The 20982-nt window shown below is 45.3% G+C and overlaps 1 protein-coding gene across 3 annotated transcripts in view; it reads right to left on the bottom strand.

Moving 5' to 3' along the window:
* DLG5 (discs large MAGUK scaffold protein 5) overlaps window positions 1–20982 on the bottom strand; it is a 182799-nt gene that overhangs the window by 100138 nt on the left and 61679 nt on the right. The window lies entirely within an intron of this gene.

The raw sequence follows: 20982 nt of genomic DNA, 5'->3' as shown, positions 1-20982 counted from the left end.
GAACATGCCCCAGGTTAGAAGGGGGCCAGGGGATTTCCTGCAGATTTGTATCAGGATGACTTTGGCTCCCATGCAGAGGGTAACAGAGCACAGATGAAACATCAACAGAACCATTTGTTCTTTGTGCCAGACTGTCCTGCTCTTACATCCTAACTGTATTCAAGCTGAGGCCTTAGTAATCTAGCCAGTGTCTGCCCTCTTATTTAAGCTATTCATAAAATTATGAGCAATTACACCATCACCAAAGCCAGGAAGTGGTGTGTGCTTTTTTTTTTTTTGGTCAACATTTAATGTTGTTAACTCCTGGCCTGTGGACACACAACCCACGACGGGTTGGTTTGAATTCAAATATTTTCCTCCAAGCCAGGATATTACCTACCTGGCATCTAGGAAAACCTCAGAATCAGGAAACCAAACTTTTGAACCCAGCTATGCCCACGTATGAGTCGCTGGGTCCTGCTGTGCAACTACCTTCAGTTTGCTGGAACTCAGTTTCCTGGTCTACACAATGAAGGGGTCAACCAGATGATTTATGAGGACCTTTCCCTGTTCCATTTCAGCACTTACATTACTTCATTGATTAGTGGTTTTAGAGAGAGAAGGTGTGCTTTGCCTATCCAGACTACCTAGACTACAGGTGACACAAAATTAAGAGGGAAGCCAAACCAACTGACAGACTAAATTGGGAGTTCAAAAAAGCACAACATGCAGAGATCATGGGTCAAAAAATCAGACAATGGGGAAAATGCATGTTTTGTACTTAGAACCAAAAGAACTAGGCAAGGAAAGGGTGTATTTACCAGACAAAGTGGGTGAGCCAGAGGTGGGCTTTCTGCAATAAAGCCTTTCAGCAAGCCTTAGGGCTTTAAGGACAGAAGGCTGCCAAAAACTAATGAGAAGAGAAATGTGGGAGCCAAACTTAAGGGGTTCTCTTCCATGTCAACTCTGGACAGCTTCAGAAGGGAAAGAAGAGAGATGAAGAGATGGGAGGAAGAGGGGGAGGGAGACTCAAAGGGAGGAGAATCTGAGGGGGGGAAGATCATCAAAAGATGGGGAGACCTGCAGAAAGAAAGGGGATAGTGCAAGGGGAACAAGGGAGACCCCAAAAGAAAGAAGAGACCTTGCAGGGTAACCCATCGGGGGGACAGAGAGAGAGCCTAGCTCTAAGGGGCAGGTGAGGTGATACTCACGCCATCAAAAAAAGAGACAAGGCCAAAATCGAAATGTTAGCCCTACAACTCAAACAAACAGTAAAAGAAGCCCACAGCCACCAGAAGAATGGAAATAATAAAGGCTAGAGGAGAAATAAATGAAATAGAGAAAAGAAAAAACAAGGCCAAATGTGGCTTCCTTGAAAAGATCAACAAAATCGATAAACCACTGGCCAAACTAACAAAAGAAAGGAAGCAAATAACTCAAATAAGAAATGAGATGGGGAACATTACAACGGACCCAACGTAAATAAAACGGATCATAACAGAATACTGTGAAAAATTGTTCTCCAAGAAATTTGAGAACCTAGAGGAAATGGGGGAAACCCTGGCGGCGTAGTGGTTAAGTGCTACGGCTGCTAATCAAAGGGTCGGCAGTTCAAATCTGCCAGGCACTCCTTGGAAACTCTGTGGGGCAGTTCTACTCTGTCATATAGGGTCGCTATGAGTCAGAATCGACTCGACGGCACTGGGTCTGGGTAGAGGAAATGGGCAAATTTCTAGAAGCACACTACCTACCTAAACTAACATAAACTGAGATAGAAAATCTGAACAGACCCATAACTAGAGGTGAGACTGAAGAGGTAATAGAAAAAAACTCCCAACAAAAAAAAAGCCCTGGACCAGACAGCTTCACTGGAGAATTCTGCCAAACATTCAAAGAAGAGCTCACACAAGTACTACTAAAACTATTTCAGAGCATAGAAAAGGAGAGAACACCCCCAAATTCATTCTGTGAAGCCAGCAGAACCCTGATACCAAAGCCAGGTAAAGGTACCACAAAAAAAGAAAATTATAGGCCATTTAAAGGCCATTATCTCCCATAAATACAGATGCAAAAATTCTCAACAAATAGAATTCAGCATCATATCAAAAAAATAACACACCACGACCAAGTGAGATTCATACCAGGTACGTAAGGATGGTTCAACATTAGAAAATTGGTCAACGAAATCTACCACATAAATAGAACAAAAGAAAAGAATCACATGGTCATTTCGATCAACACAGAAAAGGCATTTGATAAAGTCCAACACCCATTCCTGACAAAAACTTAAAACACAGGAACAGAAGGGAAATTCCTCAACATAATAAAGAGCATCTATACAAAACTAAAAAAAAAAAAAAAAAATTTTTTTTTTTTTTTTTTTATACAAAACCAGGAGCCCTGCAAAACCAGGAGCCCTGGTGGCGTAGTGGTTAAGAGCTCACCTAACCAGAAGGTTGGCAGTTTGAATCCACCAGCTGTTCCTTGGAAACCCTACGGGCAGTTCTACTCTGTCCTACAGGGTCACTATGAGTCAAAATCAACTGAACAGTAAGGAGTTTGGGTTTTTTTGTTTGTTTTTGTTTTTGGTATACAAAACCAACATCCAGCAACATTCTCAACGGAGGCTGAAAGCATTCCCTGAGAACGGGAACAAGGTGAGGATACGCTTTACGATCATTCCAATTTAACACTGTGCTAGAAGTCCTAGCTAGAGAAAAGAAAGAAAGGGCATCCAAATTGAAAGGAAGAAGTGAAACAATCCCTATTCCTACATGATATGATCCAATACAAAGAGACCCTTAAAGATTCCACAAGGAAACTCCTGGAACTAATAGAAGATTCAGCAGAGTGCCAAGATACAAGATGAACATACAAACATTAGTTGGATTCCTACACACCAACAAAGAGAACTTCGAAAAGGAAATCAGGAAAACAAAGCCATTTATAATAGCCTCTAAAAAGATAAAATACTTAGGAATAAATCTAACCAGGGATGTGAAAAGACCTATACAAGAAAACTACAAAACACTATTGCAAGAAACCAAAAAGATCTTTGTTGTTGTTATTAGGCACTGTCGAGTCGCTTCCAGCTCATAACAACCCTGTGTGCAACAGAACGAAACGCTGCCTGGTCTTGCACCATCTTCACAATTGTTGTTCTGCTTGAGCCCACTGCTGCAGCCACTGTGTCAATCCATCGCGTTGAGGCTCTTCCTCTTTTTTGCTGACCCTCTACTTTACCAAGCACAATGTCCTTCTCCAGGGACTGGTCCCTCCAGATAACATGTACAAAGTATGTAAGACGAAGTCTCGCCATCCTCGCTTCTAAGGAGCATTCTGCTGTACTTCTTCCAAGACAGATTTGTTGGTTCTTCTGATAGTCCCTAGTATATTCAATATTCTTCACCAACACCATAATTCAAAGGCATCAACTCTTCTTCGGTCTTCTTTATTATTTGTCCAGCTTTTGCATGCACATGAGACGATGAAAATGCCATGGCTTGGGTCAGGTGCACCTCAGTCCTTAAAGTGACATCTTTGCTTTTTAACACTTTAAAGAGGTCTTTTGCAGCAGATTTGCCCAATGCAATGTGTCATTTGATTTCTTGACTGCTGTTTCCATGAGCATTGATTGTGGATTCAGGTAAAATGGAATCCTTGACAACTTTGATCTTGTCTCTGTTTATCATGATGTTGCTTATTGGTCCAGTTGTGAGGATTTTTGTTTCCTTTATGTTAATTTGTAATCCATACTGAAGGTTGTAGTCTTTGGTCTTCGTCTGGAAGTGCTTCAAGTCCTCTTCACTTTCAGCAAAGAAGTTGTGTCATCTGCATATCTCAGGTTGTTAATGAGTCTTTCTCCAATCCTGATGCCCCATTCTTCTTCATACAGTCCAGCTTCTCTGATTATTTGCTCAGCATACAGATTGAGTAAGTATGGTGAAAGGATACAACCCTGACTCAAAACAGACTTACATAAATGGAAAAACATATCATGTTCATGGATAGGAAGACTCAACATTGTAAAAATGTCCACTGCAAATATAATGCAATCCTGATCCAAATACCAACAGTACTTTACCTGATCTCAGAACCTACTATACAGCCACAGTACTCAAAACAGCCTGGTACTGGTACAAAGACAGACACATAGACCAACAGAACAGAATCCAGAACCCAGATGTTAATCTATCCACCTACGGTCAGGTGATCTTTGACAAAGACCAAAGTCCATTAAATGGGGAAAAGGCAATCTTTTTAATAAACGGTGCTGGCAAAACTGGATGTTCATCTGTAAAAAAATGAAACAGGACCCATATCTCACATCATACCCAAAAAGTAACTCAAAATGGATCAAAAAGCTAAATATAAAATTTAAAATGATAGAGATCATGGAAGAAAAAAATAAGGACAACGCTAGAAGCTCTAATGCGTGGCATATAATACAGACTACAATTAACGATGCACAAACACCAGAAGATAAACTAGATAACCGGGAACTCCTAAATATTAACCACTACGTTCACTGAAAGAGAATCTACAGTCTGGGGAAAAAAAATTGGCCATGACCTATCCGACAAGGGTCTAATCTCTAAAATCTATAGAATACTTCAATGCTTCAACAACAAATAGACAAATAACCCAATTAAAAAATGGGCAAAAGATATGAACAGACACTTCACCAAAGAAGACATTCAGCTGGCTAACAGACACATGAGGAAATCCTCCAAATCATTAGCTATTAGAGAAATGCAAACCAAAACGACAATGAGATACCATCTCACCCCAACATTCCTGGCATTAATCAAAAAAACAGAAAATAACCAATGTCGGAGAGGTTGTGGGGAGACTCTAACTCTTACACACTCCTGGTGGGAGCGTAAAATGGTACAACCACCATGGAAAATGATATGGTGCCTCCTTAAAAAGCTGGAAATAGAAATACCATATGTTTCTGCAATCCCACTCCTAGGAATATATCCTTGAGAAATAAAAATCATCACACGAATAGACATATGCACACCCATGTTCACTGCAACATTATTCACAACAGCAAAAAGATGGAAACAACCTAAGTGCCCATCAACAGATGAAGAGACAAATTATGATACATACACACACTGGAATACTACACAACGATAAAGAACGATGCTGAATCCAGGAAACATCTCACAACATCAATAAATCTGCAGGGCATCATGCTAAATGAAGTAAGTCAATCATGAAAGGACAAATACTGTATGAAACTACTATTACAAAAACCCAAGAAAAGGTTTACATACAGAAAAAAACAATCTTTGATGGTTATGTGGGAGGGAAGGTATGGGGAGGGGAAATCACTAACTACACAGTAAATAATCGTTAACTTTGGTGAGGGGAAAGACAACACACAATATAGGGGACATCAGCACAACTTGACCACAGCAAAGTCACAGAAGCTTCCTAGACACATCCAAACATCTTGAGGGACCAAGTTACCGGGGCTGAGGGCTGGGACCGTGGTCTCAAGGACATCTAGGTCAACTGGCACACATCTCACTTTGGTAAGTAGCGTCTGGGTTCTTAAAAGCTTGCCAGCAGCCATCTGAGATACATCTATTGGTCCCAGCATGTTCAGAAAGAAGGAGAATGAAGACAAAGACACAAGGAAAATATGAGCCCAAAGAACTTGTGGAGCACATGAACCACAGCCTCCACCAGCTTCACCTGAGCCCACAACTGGATGGTGCCGCGTTACCACCACAGACCAGACTGCTCTGATGGGGACCACAGTAGAGAGTCCCAGGCAGAGCCGGGAAAAAAAGTGTAGAACAAAATTCAAATTCAAAAAAAAACAACCAGACTTACTGGTGTAACAGTGACTGGAGGCACCCCCCCAACAGACTATGCCCCCTCCAAACCCTGCTAACTCAGAGCTGAAGCCACTCCCCAAGTCCAGAGATTAGACGGGCCAATAAAACAAACAATAACACACATGAAGAACATGCTTCTTAGTTCAATCAAGTGTACGAGACCAAATGGGCAACGCCTGCCCCAAAGCAAAGACGAGAAGGTGGGAAGGGACAGGAAAACTGGATGAATGGACACTGAGGACCCCAGGGTGGAACAGGAAAGGGGAAGAGAGTGCTGCTGACACATTGCGGGCATTGCAGCTAACAACACAAAACAATTTGTGTATAAAATTTTCAATGAAAAAGTAATGAGCACTATAAAGTTTTGCCTAAAATTTTAAAAAAAGAGAGAGACAAAAGTGCCAAGAAGAAAGCAAGAAAAAAGGACCTGGGTAATGGTAAGACTAGGACAGTGGCCAGAAATGGCCGGCGGCCTCATGATCGAATTTTCTGAGGCATCACTGAAGAACCTGAGGGTGTTTAGCCTGGACTGAAGAGGACTAGGGGCTTGAGTAGGTGTTCTGTCTTTAAACAGGACTGTCAGAAGGGATTAAATTGGTTCTATATGGCCTACATTGGGTCACAGAGACCACTTCAAAAGAACTTCCAGTAAAACCATTCATGCGAACAAAGGACACCCCAGCCCTCCCGGGCCCCTTCCCGCACCCTGCCGGGCCCAAGAGAGATGAGGGCACATCCCTTAACACACACTTCATTCACCTGGAGCCTCTTAAGGCCCTGGTGACTCACGTTTCCTCCCACTGAAGCTCAGGCCTGGCTGAAGGGACTTGTTCCAGCCTTGACCCAGCACACAGAGCTCTCCCTGTCCTCTAGAAGTCAGCTCGCTGGCCACACTGACCAGAGGGTCACCGGGAGGACATGCCCCCCCACCCAACCCCAGCACCTGGGAAGAAGAAGGAAGGGAAAGCTGCTTTCCCCCAGGATCTGTGGAGATAGAACAGGGAGGTGCCACTGGCCCCCAGGGACACTCACCACCAGGGCACTTGCCCCATCCGCTACCCTCCCCCAGCACACACCATGAGGAACCCCATCTGATACTCAGGGTGACCGTGGCACCCAGATTATTCCTGTCCCCACATATGTCTGTCAGGCTCCTGACACGTGCCCAGAGCCCCGCAAGGCACTGGGCCAGCTCTGGTGGAAAGAAGACAAGCCAGGGCCTGTGACACTTTGGGGAAGTCCCCTCCCCTCTCTGAGCCTATACAATGAGGCAGAGCATTGTAGTGACCAGAACAGGGACACTGGAGCCAGCTTACCTGGGCTCAACTCCCAACTCTGCCACTTACTGGCTGAGTGCCCTTTGGTAAGTCACTTAGCCTCTCTGTGCCCCCGTTTGCTCATTTGTAAAATGGGGTAACAGAAGAACCCACCTCATAGAGATGTTGCAAGGGTCAACTGAGTTAATATAGGACGAGTGCCTGAAACAGCGCTCTAAGTGTGCCCCTGTTGTTACTGTCAAACCAGACCATGCTGAGGGCCCTTCCACCTTGGCCGTTCTCCATCCTCTGATCACCGAATGGAAAGCTGCACTAGAGTGACGAGGTCAAACAGTCCACAGATGACAGTAATAATTCCAGCAGCTAATTTTTTTTTTAATATTAGGGTCGCTATGAGGTGGAAACAACTCAACAGCAACAGGTTTAGGTTTTTTGGTTTTTATTAAGATGTACCAGGACTGTGCTGAGCACTTTGCAAGCACTCTCGTTTAATTCCCATAACAACCCTGAGACTGCCTTTAGGCCCATTTTACAGAAGAGGAAACTGAGGATTAGAAAAATTAAGTAACACAGGGCCAACAGGAGATACCAACCCCAACAGTCTACCCCAGAGCTTGTGCTCTTAACTGTTACAAACAATCCTGCCCCCGGCTTAAAGGTACAGGAGCAGTCAGGGAAGACTTCACCAAGAAAGGGCCAGGAGCAGGCCTGGAGGACGGTGCACTTGGAGAAGCACAGGAGAAACCAGCTCAGCTGGAATGGAAGTAACTGGGAGAACCTGGCCCCTGTGCACATGAGAAGTGGCAGGGCAGGGCAGGGCAGGCTCGCCCCAGGGCCTCCCGGCTCTTGGGGTGGGAGTGAATTCTCCCTACTCTCCTTCCTACACTGAGAAGAAGCCCAACAGAGATTCTGAGTTGAGCCAGGAATCGGGACTAAAAATGAGAAGAGAGGGGAGGAGCGTGGCTTTGTGGCCCCTGACTTGCTCTGCCATCTCCTGCCCACCCCAACCCCATGCCTGTACTAGGTGTACGGCAAGGTCCCACAGGGCAGGCCAACCCTCCCTGAAGAATCACTAGATTTCACAAGCTGCAGAGGTGAGGAGGTGAGAGGGTGAAAAAGTACACGCGCTGGTCACCTCTTGCAACAGTGCGCCTCCCTGCTTCTGAGGACCTCCAGGACGTCAGAAGGGTGAGCTCCTACGGCTGCTAAGAAGCCCACTGCTGGTGGGAGTGTAAAATGGTATAGCTGCTATGGAAACAACTTAGTGACTTCTCAAAGTTACACACAGAACTACCTTATGACCCAGCAATTCCATTCCTAGGGATATACCCAAAAGACTTGAAAGCAGGGATGCTAACAGACGCTTATACACCAACGATCAGTGCAGCACTATTCACAATAGCCCAAAGGTGGAAACAACGCAAGAGTTCGTCCACAGGTGAAGAGATAAACAAAACATGGTCTGGCCACACAACGGACTATTACTCAGCCATAAAGAGAGACGACGCTCTGATGCACGCTATGACGTGGTGAGCCATGAAAACATTATTTTGAAATAAGTCAGACAAAAAAGGACAAATATTGTCTGACTCCACTTATATGAAATACAGACAAATTCCTAGAGACCAAAGTTCATTAGTGGTTACCTAAGAAACCCTGGTGGCGTAGTGGTCAAGTGCTATGGCTGCTAACTAAAAGGTCGGCAGTTTGAATCCACCAGGCGTTCCTTGGAAACTCTGTGGGGCAGTTCTGCTCTGTCCTACAGGGCTGCTATGAGCCAGAATCCACTCGACGGCAAAGGGTCTGGTCTGGGTCAGGTAAGTGGGAGGGAGAAATGCGGGGTATTGCTTACGCGGTACACATTTGTTGCGGGTAATGACAGTAGTGATTGTTGTACAACATGGTGAATGGAGTTAATGCCACTGACATGAACACGCAGAAGTGGTTGAAATGTTATGTTACATATTATTTCACCACAATAAAAACTTTAAAAGAAATAAAAAGTGAAGCCCTCTTGTAAAAGTACATTCACTAGAGCCATGGCCTCATCCCAAAGTCTCCGAGGTCCTTCATCTAAGCACGGCCTGAGGCTATGAATGCTGAGACCACACCTGGAGGCCCAGCATTTCAGGGAGGTGTGGGGTTACCCTCAGTCCTGGGAGTCAAGTGGCCACAGAGCCTGGTGTGTTCATCAAGAAGTCCTGTGCTACACATCCCACATGCCCACCTTCGGGTGGGGAAACATGCAGCAGGGACGTGGTCACATAGAGGGTGCCACCGGCTATCCCTGGGCTGGGCGAAGACCCACCCCTCAAAGTATCAAGTTCATTAGGTCTTAGTTTTCTCAACCGAGATACACCTGTCGTGTTCTCAGCAAAGTTTTAGAACAAGAACACTCAAACTGCTCAGACAGCATAGTAATGATGCCATTTTCCCCCTTTTCAGGTCATTCTCTAAATGGGTCTATCTCTACCCCAGGTCATTCTCTAAACGGGTCTATCTCTACCTCAGGTCATTCTCTAAATGGGTCTATCTCTAAAAGGTGAATAGGGTGAGGGCTGTATAACATGGTGACTGTAATTAATGCCACTGAATTATACATACAAAAATGGTTAAAATGACAAATGTTTTGTTATATATATTTTACCATGATAAAATTTAAAAAGGAAAAGGTGAATGGGGGTCTTCACGCCCAGGTGACCGGTCAGCTAATGTCTGAGGTGTGCACATGGAGTCCACATGGGGCGGCCTGAAGAAGAACCTCCGTAAATCTTTCTCGTTGAACTCTTGGGGTCATCTACAAACAAAGGCACTGAACTACCTGATCCTGAGGAAACCCTCAGATGTCCATTTCACCATCTGTGACCACCCTCACACACACTCCACCCTGCCTAAAATGCCCCAAGTCAAAAATATGAAAAGGGAGAGAAAATAAAAACACACACACCCAAATTAATCATTCTGTACCACCAAATGTTGGACTGGCTTTTTTCCTGGCACATGAAGAAGGAAAGACAGAGGACTGCTGAATGTCCAAAGGTAAAAACAGTCAGCAGGCAGAAAGCTGGCTTTCCCTCATTAGCTACGACAAGGAGGCTTTCGGATCAGCACAAAGCGTGTGTCTGACGAAAACTACCCCTCCTTGTCTTTTCCCTCTTAGAGGTCCTGGGCTCCAGGACGGGGTAAAGGAAGGGGAGCAGTGTGGGGAGCTGGGACCATCAACCCAGCGTCAGATGGGACCAGATCTCGGCTCTGGCTTTTCATCACCAAAAACAAGCCCTGCTTTCTGCTGTCACCTCCTGCCCAGGTTGGGTGACAGTTTTGCATGCAGAAAGGACAGAAAGGGGGCCCAAAGCAGAGTCTGATTAGCTCACCAAAGGGCAGCTGAGCCATCATTTATGCCCTCAAGGGTGGGGGACAAGATTGGAACAGGCTTCAAGAGCACCCTACTAGAGTCACTGCTTAGGAAGCAGAAAGTTTGTTTATGGTGATGGGAAATTTGGCAACAATTATGGTGAAGGTTGCACAAGATTAATGTAATTGAGATCACTAAATTGTACACCTGAAAAGTTTTGAATTGGCAAATGTTGTGTTATATATATTCTTACAACAATTGAAAAAAAAGAGTTCCCTACTAAAATGCAAGTATATCAGAAGACAGGGTCATTATCAATGGTCACGGCCACACCTGACCGGCACCCCCAAAAAGAGGAACACAGATGAGAGGTGGAGGAGCAGCTGCAGAGCAGTGTCCTGTCATCCTCGGTACGGCTCATGCCCCTGCAAAGTGGCAAAGAAGACACACAGAGGAAGGGGAGGAACCCGAGCTGCACAAACAGCAGGGGCAGCCAGCACCCCCTATGCTCCAGCCAGACACCCTGTGTGGGGCACGTCTGCTGGAATAAACCTCCCTTTTTTTTTAGGCAACAGAAGACGCTACAGACAGGCAGTAGGTCTCTGAAAGGCAGCTGGCACCACAGTTCCTGGTTCTGGTCCCAAGGGCGGCCTCCCTCACTCATATGCTGTACTACATAGCTCACTGATACTTATCACCTCAGGGTACTTGTCATGGACTGAATGGTGTCACCAAAAAATATCTGTCAACTTGGCTAGGCTGTGATTCCCAGTGTTGTGTGATTGTCCACCATTTTGTCATCTCATGTGATTTTCCTATGTGTTGTAAATCCTACCTCTAGGATGCTGATGAGATGAGATTAGTGGCAGTTATGTTAATGAGGCAGGGCTCAATCTACAAGATTGGATTGTGTCTTGAGCCATTCTCTTTTGAGATATGAAAGAAAGAAGCAAGCAGAGAGACAATGGGGACCTCATACTACCAAGAAACAAGAGCCAGGAGAATAGCCCATCCTTTGGACCCGGGGTCCCTGCCCTGAGAAGCTTCTCAACCAAGGGAAGACTGATGACAAGGACCTTCCTCCAGAGCCGACAAAGAGAGAAAGCCTTCCCCTGGAGCTGATGCCCTGAATTTGGACTTGTAGCCTACTAGACTCTGAGAAAATGAATTTCTCTTTGTTAACGCCATCCATTTGTGGTACTTCTATTACAGCAGCACTAGATAACTAAGATGGTACTGTTCCAGGCTCAGGCTCTGAGGCCATATCACCTGGGCTTCAACCTACCACTTGCCAGCTGTGTGAGTGGGACCAAGTTTCTTAAACTTTCTGTGCCTTGTTTCATTGTCTGTGTAACAAGAAGAATAATGGTAGGTTATGAGGACTAAGGAGTGCCTGGATGGTGCAAATGGTTACCTAGAGGCACCTTAGAAGAAAGGCCTGGCAATCTACGTCCAAAAACTCAGCCACTGAAAACCCAATGGAGCACACAGTTCTACTCTGACATGCACGGGGTCACCAAGAGTCTGAACTGATGAGGACTAAATGAGAAAGGGTACATACAGCCCTTAGAACACAGCTAGCAATCCACCGACACTAGCTCTCATTATCACTCCCTGACCCTGCCTGCACCCTTCTAAGGAAGGCAGAACGTACAGCAGCCTCCACAGAGCCCAGACTACAAAGTGGGCCTGGCAGATGACCGCTCAGCCTTCCCTTGGCTTCTGGAAGGTGTTGCTGGTGTTCAGTTCTTTATTATGTCACCTGTGTTTCTCCTGATACCACCCACCTCAGACAGTTAAAGCTCTTCCTCTCACGAGTATTCTCCTCTCTGGACATAGCCCTGTTCCTTGGTTTCCTTCTTCTCTCTCCGTCCACTGTTCTGCCCAGCTGTGGCCACTTCCAAGCCATCCAAAGCCTCCCTGACTGATTCTTGACTCAAACAGAACCAAGCGGAGTGCTGCCGTGGGCTCAGTGTCCTACAAACCCTGCATCGACCTTCTCCTCCAGTGCTCACGATAGGGCCTTAGGCAGCCAGCCCTCTCAGACGAGGATAGCTCTCGGCAAGACACCACTCCTTGATGGGCAAGTCTGCTCTAGGAAGCCTGAGCCCAATCATCCACCAAATGCTTACTGAGCACTGTTCCAAGTCCTGGAGATGCATCAGAGATCAAGACAGTTAGTCCCCACCCTCACGGCACTCACACGAGCATGTGCGTGTGCATGAAATAAACCAGTAAACAAACACACACTGTGTCAGCTGATAAGGGCTATGGAGAAAAATCCAGCAGGGTAAAATGGGGGGATGATGGAGTAAGGGGAGGAGAAGTGGCTATTTTAGGTACAGTGGTCAGTGGAGGCCTCTCTGGGAAGGTCACATTTGAGCAGAGATCTGAAGGAAACAAAGAATGTTGGAGGAAAACGGTTCCAGGCAGACAAACAGCAAATGCAAAGCCCCTGGGGTGAGCTTAAGAAACAGCAAGGAGGCCAATGTGATCAGGGTGGAGTGAACGGCAGGGGGATGCAGGGGGAGAGCAGGGCTGGCTCATGTGGGGCCTCGTGGGCCACAGTGAGGGCGCTGGGCTTTATTCCATGTGTGGAAAACCCCTGGAAGGTTTAGAGTAGAGGAGAGACGTGATCTGACTCACATTTTAACGGGATCGCTGGATGTTAGCTGAATGTTGTCTACAGGTAGGGCACGGTGGAAACCAGCAGGACAGCAACTGCAGTAATCTAAGGCAGTGACGCTAGTGACTTGATCCAGTGTGACAATAGCGGGACTGGTGAGAAGTGGCTGGATTTGGGGGAGTATTTTGGAGGTAGAGCTGAAAGGGTCTGCCAATACAGTAAATGTGGAACAGGAAAGAAAGAGAAGCCAAGGATGGCACCAAGGTTCTTGGCCTGGTAACTGGAAGGATGGGCCTGGTCATTCACTGAGATGGAGAAGACTGCCGAAGGAACAGTTGGGTGGAGGAGCTGGGGGTCTGAGTTCACGTTTGGCCGGATTACATCTGAGGTGCCTAAAGACACCCAAGTGGAGGTGCCAGGTATGCAGCTGAATGTATGGGTTTGAGGTTCAGGGACAAGGTTGGGAATAGAGATATAATTTGGGAATGTCAGCATATGCTTGGTATTTAAAGCAAGGAGACTTGATGAGATCACCCAAGGAGGGAGAGTGATAGGGAAGGCAGAGAAGAGGTCCAAGAACTGAACCCTGAACATTCAGAGTTGAAGGATGAGAAGAAGAAGCAACCAAGAAGACAGAGGAGTAGTAAGTGGGGTAGGAGAAGAGCCAAGAGTCCAAGTAAAGAAAATGAACACAACAGCATGTGGTCAGGGGCTTAGAGAACAGCCTGATATACCCTGGCTATCTAATGGTAAAGACAGACACACAGCCCTCCTGACTCCTGAGATAAACTGTACCTGCACTCTACCTAAACCTGAACTTCCCTGGGTATCAAGGAAACTGATGGAAGTTAAGTCCAGGAAGAGACTCCAGTGTTTACTAGACATCTTACAAGTCATGGCTCAAGTTTTTCTTGAACTTACTACTATACTCTGCAGCTGACATTTACTGAGCACTTGTCATAGGAAAGGCACCATTTATATGAATTATTTCATTTAATCCTCCTAACAACCCTAGGCTGAGAGAGATTGAGTAGCTTGGCCAAGACCACAAAGCTAAGTGGTGGGTCCAAATGCAAACACAACTCTTACTAACAGCAGAGAATGTGAGCTGCCATCCCCCTGCTCGATGATGATGCTCAGGTGAGGAGAGGAGCCACAATTCACGGGGTCAGTAACTCTGATAGCAGGTGTGCCAGGAGTGGCTTACAGGCCAGCATTTAACACTGTGGCCAGAGCTATCCTTTCTAACGCTGGGAAGCTTGAAGAAGATGGGTTCCCATCATCTCTGCTGCACATCTTGAGATGCCAGCCTCATCTTCTGGTCTTGGCTTCAAACCCACACCCCAGCCCCATCACTCCTCCAGCCATCAACTTCTTCAGGTCCACACAGGGGAAACAAGTACAGTCTCTGAAACAAGCTAGAGAAATATCTCCACCCCAGGTCAGAAGGTAGCAGGCAATGGAATAAGGTAATAAGGTTTCGGAACCACTGTTTACTTAAGTCTTTGACCCATACGTGGTTCAAACCCCCCACCAGGCTCCACTCAATCCTACGATAATTTTAGCTCCTATAGACCAAAGGTGTCTGTCAGTTTGTTGTGCTGTGGGGGCTTGCATGTTGCTGTGATGCTGGAAGCTACGCCACCGGTATTCAGATACCAGAAGGGTCACCCATGGAGGACAGGTTTTCGCTGAGCTTCCAGACTAGGAAGAAGGACCCAGCAGTCTACTTCTGAAAAGAATCAGCCAGTGAAAACCTTATGAATAGCAGTGGAACACTGATATAGTGCCAGAAGATGAGCCCTCCAGGTTGGAAGGCGTTCAAAAGATGTCTGGGGAAGAGCTGCCTCCTCAAAGTGGAGTCGATTTTAATGACGTGGATGGAGTAAAGCTTCCAGGACCTTCATTTGCTGATGAGACATGACTCAAGGTGAGAAGAAACAGCTGCAAACATCCATTAATAATTAGAATGTATGAAGTATGAATCTAGGAAAATTGGAAATTGTCAAAAAATGAAATGGAATGCATAAACATTGATATCCTAGGCATTGGTGAGCTGAAATGGACTGCTATTGGCCATTTTGAATCGGACAATCATACAGTCTACTATGCTAGGAATGACAACTTGAGGAATGGTGTGGCATTCATCATCAAAAAGAACATTTCAAGGTCTATTCTGAAGTACAACACTGTCAGTGATAGGATAATATCCATACGCCTACAAGGAAGACCATTTAATTTGATTATTATTCAAATTTACACACCAACCACTAAGGCCAAAGATAAAGAAATAGAAGATTTTTATCAGCTGCTGCAGTCTGAAATTGATTGAACATGCAATCAAGATGCATTGATAATTACTAGTGACTTTAACGCGAAGTTGGAAACAAAGAAGAAGGATCAGTAGTTGAAAAATATGGCCTTGGTGACAGAAACAATGCCAGAGATCCAATGATAGAATTTTGCAAGACCAATGACTTCTTCATTGCAAATACCTTCTTTCACCAACATAAACGGCGACTATACACGTGGACCTTGCCAGATGGAATACAAAGGAATCAAATCGACTACCTCTTTGGAAAGAGATGATGGAAAAGCTCAGTATCATCAGTCAGAACAAGGATGGGGCTGACTGTGGAACAGACCATCAATTGCTCACATGCAAGTTCGAGGTGAAACTGAAGAAAAGCAGAGCAAGTCCACAAGAGCCAAAATACAATCTTCAGCATATCCCACCTGAATTTAGAGACCACCTCAAGAATAGATTTGACACGTTGAACACTAATGACCGAAGACCACATGAGTTGTGGAATGGTATCAAGGACACCAAACATGAAGAAAGCAAGATGTCATCGAAAAGACAGGAAAGAAAGAAGAGCCCAAGATGGATGTCAGAGGAGGCTTTGAAACTTGCTCTCAAACGTTTAGCAGCTAAAGCAAATGGAAGAAACGATGAAGTGAAAGAACTGAACAGAAGGTTTCAAAGGGCAGGTCAAGAAAACAAAGTAAAGTATTATAATGACATGTGCAAAGAGATGGAGATAGAAAACCAAAAGGGAAGAACATTCTTGGCATTTCTCAAGCAGAAAAAACAGAAGAAGAAATTCAAGCCTCAAGTTGCAATAGTGAAGGATTCTATGGGGAAACTATGAAACGACACAGGAAGCATCAAAAGAAGATGGAAGGAATATGCAGAGTCATTACAACAAAAAGAATTAGTCAGTGTTCAACCATTTCAAGAGGTGGCATATGATCAGGAACCGATGGTACTGAAGGAAGAAGTCCAAGCTGCTCTGAAGGCATTGGCGACAAACAAGGCTCCAGGAATTGATGGAATATCAACTGAGATGTTTCAACAAACGGATGCAGCACTGGAGGTGCTCACTTGTCTGTGCCAAGAAATCTGGAAGAGAGCTACCTGGCCAACCGACTAGAACAGATCCATATTTATACCTATTCCCAAGAAAGGTGATCCAACCAAATATGGAAATTATAGAACAACATCATTAATATCACACGCAAGTAAAATTTTGCTGAAGGTCATTCAAAAACAGCTGCAGCAGTACATCAACAGGGAACTGCCAGAAATTCAGGCCGGATTCAGAAGTGGATGTGGAACCAGGGATATCATTGCTGATGTCAGATGGATCCTGGCTGAAAGCAGAGAATACCAGAAGGATCTTTACCTGTGTTTTATTGACTATGCAAAGGCATTTGACTGTGTGGATCATAACAAATTATGGATAACATTGAGAAGAATGGGAATTCCAGAACACTTCATTGTGCTCATAAGGAACCTTTACATAGATCAAGAGGCAGGTGTTTGGATAGAACAAGGGGATACCGATTGGTTTAAAGTCAGGAAAGGTGTGTGCCAGGGTTGTATTCTTTCACCATACCTATTCAATCTGTATGCTGGGCAAACAATCCAGAAGCTGGACTATATGAAGAAGAATGGGGCATCGGGATTGGAGGAAGACTCATTAACAACCTGCGTTATGCACATGACACAACCTTGCTTGCTGAAAGTGAAGAGGACTTGAAGCACTTACTAATGAAGATCAAAGACCATAGTCTTCGGTATGGATTGCACCTCAACGTAAAGAAAACAAAAATCCTCACAACTGGACCAATGAGCAACATCATGATAAACGGAGAAAAGATTGAAGTTGTCAAGGATTTCATTTTACTTGGATCCACAATCAACAGCCATAGAAGCAAGAGTCAAGAAATCAAAAGACGCATCACATTGGGCAAATCTGCTGTAAAGGACCTCTTCAAAGTGTTGAAGAGCAAAGATGTCACCTTGAATACTAAGGTGCACCTGACCCAAGCCATGGAATTTTCAATTGCTTCATATGCATGTGAAAGCTGGACAATGATTAAGGACGGCTGAAGGAGAATTAACGCCTTTGAATTGTGGTGTTGGCGAAGAATACTGAATATACCATGGACTGCCAAAGAACGAACAAATCTGTCTTGGAAGTAGTAGAACAAGGATGCTCCTTAGAAACAAGGATGGCGAAACTGCGTCTTACATACTTTGGACATGTTGTCAGGAGGGATCAGTCACTGTAGAAGGACATCATCCTTGGCAAAGTACAGGGTCAGCGGAAAAGAGGAAGACCCTCAACGAGGTGGATTGACACAGTGGCTGCAACAATGGGCTCAAGCGTAACAACAACTGTGAGGATGGCGCAGGACCAGGCAGTGTTTCGTTCTATAGTACATGGGTCGCGATGAATTGGACCGACTTGACAGCACCTAACAACAGCAACAACATAAACCAAAGCCTGAGCTTCTTCACCTTAGAATTCAAGAATACCTGAGGTGTCTGAGCACAGAAGTAAGTAAGCAGGGATGACCTGCAGGAAGCTGTCTCCAGCAACCATGAACAAGAAAGAAGGAAAGAGGGAGGACCTGGAAGTAAAGAGAATAGCTAGAAGGCTCTTGCAGCCGCTGCAAGAGCTCCTGGACCACTGGTCAAGGGGGTACAGGGGGAGTGGGGGAGAGAGAACACAAGAGACTGTCAGAAGTGGGAAGAAGACAAGAATGATGCTGGGGTTTTTCGGTTGGGTGTCCCGGAAGAAGGTTATACGGTTAAAAGAAGCAGAGAATTGAAGAGGGAAGAGCTAGTTACGAGGGATGATGAGATCGTGTTGAGATACAACTGGTTGAATGTGCTAAAGAAAATCCCCGTGAAGACACCTGCTGACAGTTGGAAACCAGAGCCTGGAGGTAGAGGGAATATTTCAGGCTAACACATTCCATTTGGGAGTCATCCCATAGAGCCTGGAGAATGTGAAACGCCCAGAGTCTCCAACTGGGAATGTGAAGCCACCGAAGAAACAAGTAGGGGAACAGGGGGGTGGGACTGAGGACTTACTGAACAGCTACCAGGTGGTAAGTGCTGATCTAGGCATTTATAGGGCAGAATCCTGGGAAGCACTGCCTGTGAAGACACCAAAAAACCAAACCCTCTGCCATCGAGTAAATTCCAGTTTATAGTGACCCTACAGGACAGAGTAGAACAGCCCCACAGCGTTTCCAAGGCTGTAAATCTTTACAGAAGCAGACTGCCACATATTTCTCCTAAAAAGCTGCTGGTGGGTTCAAACCACTGACCTTTCAGTTAGCAGCCAAGTAGTTTAACCACTGCTGTGCCACCAGGGCTCCTTGTGCTGTGAGGACAGGGGAAAGAAATAGGAGTTTCTGGGAGAGACACAGAAAAGATGGCGAAAGAACACTCAGGGAGGCAGGAGGAGCAAGAAAATGAAGTGTCAGAGAAGGCAACGGGATGGCGGGAGGAAGGAAGGGTGGTTTGCCACATCAAGTGCTGAGGGACATGCAGGGAAGCAGAAGGAAAAGAGACATCTGATATGGTCATCTGGAGGTCAATGATGTCCTGCTATGGAAGCCCATTAAGTGAGGCAATTGATCAGCCTTGATTCCTTCATCCAACAACTGAAGAGCTTGAATTAGGTCAGAAAAGGCACGAGGTTCAATTTAAAATGACTGCCTGGGGAGTCACAGCTTGGGGGACACTGAGTTTCTTGTCAATGGTGGTGGAATAATTTGGGAGCGGATAGGGGTGATGGCTGCACAATACGATGAACATAATCCACGTCACTGAATTACGCTGTTGTTGTTAGGTGCCGTCCTGTCGGTTCCAACTTAAAGCGACCTTACGTGCAACAGAACAAACCACTGCCCAGTCCTGCGCCACCCTCACAATCATTGAATTGTACATAAAAATTGTTGATTTGGCAAAAGATTTGTTATATGTATTTTTATCTCAATAAAAACCTAAAAAAAAAAAACTGCCTGAAGTATTGTGTTAAAAGATTGTGGGGCTACTATTAAAAATAAAAACAACCAAATTCATTGCCATCAAGTCAATTCCAACTCACAGCAACCCTACAGGACCGAGCAGAACTGCCCTATAGGGTTTCCAAGGAGGGGCTGGTGGATTCCAACTGCTGACCTTTGGTTGGCAGTCAAGCTCTTAACCCAGACACAAGTGGACATATATTGTTATGATCATACTTCTGTGAAATATCTAGAACAGGCAAATGTAGAGAGACAGAAAGTAGATTAGAGGCCACCAGAGGCTGAGCAGGGGAGGAGTGAATAGGGAGTTACCACTTAGTGGGTACTGAGTTTCTGTTTGGGGAGGCGGGGGGTAAAAATTTTTTGGAAATAAATAATGGCAATGGTTGTACAACAGTGTGAATATAATTAATGCCGTTGAGTTGTACACTTAAAAATGGTTAAAATGGCAAATAAAATGGCAATGTTACATATATTTTATCGCTATTTTTAAAAATTGAAAAAACAAAAAAGGTTAAGATGGTGAATTTTCTTATACATACTTTAACTGCAATAATTTTTTTTATTTAAAAAAACAAGGGCATGAGGCTACATCTAGGCCCACCAGGAAAGCAGCCCATGATGGACTAGTGACATCTGCATGGAGAAGCAGGAAGGCAGGTGTAATCTCTGGACTGTGTGGTTTCTAAAGGCCCTCCACCTCCAAACGCACTCTTTCAAGGTGCTAGGTTCTCAGCAGGCTTACTATAATTCATTACTGATTGGAATTGAGCCCTAAAACCCAATCTGCTTCTCCGGCATTCATTACATTACTGGGACTGAAAGTACCCTCAGGAGGAATAAAATTACCTTTTCCATCTATTCTTTCTTCGAGGCCCTAGGAAACATAGAATAGAAATAAGAGTTTGGTCCTTCGGGAGAGCTGGGTGAGGCCCAGCCCAAAGCAGATGGCTTTCAGGCTCAAGAAGGGCCTTGGGACACTTGCTACCTACCTCCTTCCTCTTGGGTACAGCAGCACCATCAAGGAAGGTCCACCTCTCACTTACACAGCACTGTATGGGTTGTGGAAAAGGTGACTTTCAGAACAGGAAGAGTCCATCCCCCAAACCACAGAGACCTTGGACAAAGTTTTACCAATGGGTAGTTGCACACGCTCACCTGGTATGGAACGTTCTCCTTGCCACACTCAGCAGGGGAGAAATGCTGAGCTACAGACCCATGGCACCGACACATCCCGTCAGTGGGTGTCCCTCTGGTTAACCTGCCAGGCACCCCTTCCTCACCAATGAAAGATGAAGCATCTCAGCCTCATGCCCAGGAAGCACCCTCCTCCAACAGCAAACCCTTCCATCATGCTCCAGTTCCAAGCACATCATTTCAGTGAGTCCGAGCGTTCACATTCACCTTCAGCTTGATGCACAGCCTGTCTTATACTCCAGTGCTCAGAAAACAGACCCCGGTCCTTCCTCCAATGAAGAAAGAGGAGCCCAAAATCTGCTCACACGGTGCCTTGCCTTCAAACTACCACAAGGTCAACCACAGGAAACCGGGGAGATCAGA

The sequence above is a fragment of the Elephas maximus genome, chromosome 16 (assembly GCF_024166365.1).
Source record: "Elephas maximus indicus isolate mEleMax1 chromosome 16, mEleMax1 primary haplotype, whole genome shotgun sequence".
Classification (NCBI taxonomy): Eukaryota; Metazoa; Chordata; class Mammalia; order Proboscidea; family Elephantidae; genus Elephas; species Elephas maximus.
This window is presented reverse-complemented; position numbering and strand designations above follow the sequence as displayed.